The following is a 3,483-nucleotide window of genomic DNA, read 5'->3' on the forward strand; positions in this document are numbered from 1 at the left end:
CACTTGCCCAGCATGAGTTTAAGCCACCGGGTCCAGGACTCAAACCGCGGTCGACTACATGTGAGTCCAGTGACATAGCCATTACGCTAGCTGCTGGTCCCAAGAGCTCTTTTTGATAAGCTCAGTTTTAGTCAGGACTCACTCCTGTTGCAAGTGACAGAACCAGATTCAAATTGACTTAAAGGAATGAAAAGGTACTTCATGGCTCTCGTAAGTGAGAAGTACAGCAGTCAGGTATATTCTGCTGGGACAGCTAGGCTAAGAGGGTGTGAGTCTAAATGCCCCGCCTGTGGAAAGATCAGACTCCACACACACACACACGTAATTTTTCTTTTGGATGCATGTGTGTATCAGAGAGAGAAAAAGTGTACCCCAGTGGGGCCTGGGCCTACCACAGTCTCTTTTCTGTGTTCTTCCCTGTCAGGATCCTGGGCATGTGCACATATGCACACATGTACCCAAACCAGAGCCAGAATTCAGATTGCAGACAGCTATGTGAGATCTGGCTCCCTCCACTCACAATGTTTAAAACTAGCCATCTAAGGGAACCAGCAGGTGGCGTGGTGGTTGGGGTGCTGGACACTCCCACATAGCCAACCAAGGTTTGAGTCTTGGACCTGGTGGCTTGCTTTCTCACTTTCTCTCTCTCATCAAATTAAAATAAATGAATGAATAAATAAAATAAGTAATTATTAAAAAAAAAAAAAAAAAACAGCCATTCCAAACAAGTGTATCCATGGAGCTTTTTGTTGTTCTTAAACAAGTTTGAGTTGGGTTTTTAACTTGCCTAAGACTTCTGACCTATATATACTATTTAGTGACCTCACTTGGAATTTAAGGAAAGGAATATTATTGTTGGTCCTAAAAAGTTAACAAAGGATTCTGGTCTAAGTATTGACAATAACAAGGTTCTAATCCCAGTATTAGGCAAGGCTCTTATAGGCCTTAGTTTTCTTACTTGAAGGGGTTGGAGACCAGCAGGTGGTGTAATGGTTATGTCACTGGACTCCTGCATAGTCGACAGTGGTTTGAGTCCAGGACCAAAAAAAAAGTGAAAGGCTTGAATTAGACTTTCCCTAAAGTATCTTGCTTGTCACTATTTTATAAAATGTGCTATCATAATATTGTGTTTAGGTGCTTATCTGATGATTTTAATGTTTATTAAAATGTCAGGACTAAAGACCAGCAGATAGCGTAAGGGCTATGTTGCTGGACTCCCATGTAGTCCACTGCGGTTTGAGTCCTGGACCCGGTGGCTTAAACTCACGCCGGGCATGTGTGCGTGCGTGCCCAAGATCCTGAGAGGAGAATGGAGGAGAAGGGATTGCGGCATGGCCATCCCCCCTAGGGGGTGATTTCTCGCTTTCTGTCTCTCTGTCTTTCTGGCAAGTGCACGCACCTATAGCAAAACATAATAATAATGACCTCTCCAAAAAAAAAAAAAGGACTGAATAATCATAAGCAATCTCTGGACATTTTAGAAGGATCTGCTGAAAAATTACCTAGGGGGAACCAGCAGTTAGCGTAATGGCTATGTTGCTGGACTCCCACATAGTCGACCGCAGTTCGTGTCCCGGACCCGGTGGCTTAGAACTCACGCCGGGCGCGTGTATGTGCGTACCCAAGATCCCGAGAGGAGAATGGAGGAGAAGGGACTGCGGCGTGACCATCCCCCCTGGGGGGTGATTTCTCACTTTCTGTCTCTATGTCTCTCTCTGTCTGTCTGGTGAGCGCACGCGCCCTATAGCGAAAACCTCTCCAAAAAAAGAAAAAGAAAAAATTACCTAGGTACTGCATCGCTTTCACTGTTGAACCAGAATAACAAGAACCCATACCTAAGCAAAAAGGAAGATTGACTATCAGGACCAGAAAGAACGGAGTAGAATTCTCATCTGACCCAGAGCAGAAATGTAGCTCAGCTGCACTGGCATCCCCAGCCAGCGAAGTCATTAAGAGCCTAGGCAGCTGCACTTTCAGTCCCCTGAGTCCCTGTGGTCACTTGGCTCTTTCCTCTACATAATGGCTGAATTTCACAGAGGACGGTCTCTGAGGGATTCATCAGCAACCCATTTCAGTGCTAGGAACCAGATGAGCAGTGTCTCAGGTCCAAGTTCAAAGTCCCTGCGGATAATCTCATTGGCCCATCTTAAGTCAAGTGCCCACCCTTGCTCCAGTCAGCTGTCACGGCCGTTGTCACATGTTATAAACAATGACAAAGGGGCTTACATAGAGGAGAGGTTGTTCTCTGAGAAATAGGGCATGGGCTGAACTTACAGCCCTAAAATGTTTACATCTGACTACCGATCTTGTGGTAGTCAAGTTACAATATGAAAATTACGTGTAAAATTAACTGCTTGAGGAATTCAGCCATTTTGCTGCAGCTTGATTCTTTTCAATTTGCAAGCAAGAAACATGCTTTTATTAACTTTAGTTAATGAGAGTTTGAGGAGATAGAAGGGTAAAGCAAGCATTCAAAGAAATCTCTGCGGGGGCGGGGGGCTCCCACATTGTCGACTATGGCTGAAGTCGCAGACCCAGCAACTTTAAACTCAGGCCGACTGCATTCACGTGCATGCCCAAAATCCCAAGAGGAGTATGCCGGGCTAGGGACTGCAGCATGGTCATTCCCCCTGGAGGGTGATTTCCTCACTTTCTGTCTCTCTGGCAAGTGCATGCACTCTGTAGCAAAAATCCTTTGGGGAAAAAAATTTAAAAAGATACCAGGACCAGAAAGCAGTGTAGTGGTTAAGGCTCTAGATTCCCACATGGCGAACCACAGTGTGAAGCCCCGACCCAGTGACCTGAAACTTGTCTGGTGCATATGTATGCATGCCCAGATCCAGAGGAGATTACAGAAGAGACTGCGGTGTGGCCATTCCTCCTGAGGGGTGATTTCTCACTTTCTCTGAATCTCTGGCAAGTGCAGGTGCCCTATGGGAAAAAAAGAAAAAAAAAAACCTTAGCTGAAAAAAGAAAGAAAGCACTTAGCCTGAGCCTACAGAGAACCAGGATATCTTTTCTTTTTTAAATTATTTCCTTCCTGAGAGAGAAAAATGCAGACTCTTAACTGGATCTGTGCCGTGATCCTCCCCCGAGCCCTGCAGCCAGCCTCGGGCCACGGCAGCATGCTCAGACCAGGATACAAACCTGGAGTCTTCTCAGCAGTGCCCCTGCTGCTGGTGCCACTGTGGCTGGCCCTCGGGATACCACTTTGAATATAGCTTAGCCCTAGCAGTCAGCTGGCGCATCCCTCAGCAGTGGGCTTCCAATGTTTTCCATTTGTAGTAGACCAGAAAATGTCCCCCATTGATACTAGGTTCTAATCACTAGAACCTGCAAATGTTACCTTATTTGGTAAAAGGATCTTAGCAGATGTGATTAAGTTATGAAAATTAAGGATTATGTTAAAGAAACAACTGTATATTTGTTTTTCTGTTTTTACTAGAGTCTTAAGATGTTTGAAAGCAACACTGTCTTATGTCA

The sequence above is a fragment of the Tupaia chinensis genome, unplaced genomic scaffold, assembly GCF_000334495.1.
Source record: "Tupaia chinensis unplaced genomic scaffold, TupChi_1.0 Scaffold000515_1, whole genome shotgun sequence".
NCBI lineage: Eukaryota > Metazoa > Chordata > Mammalia > Scandentia > Tupaiidae > Tupaia > Tupaia belangeri.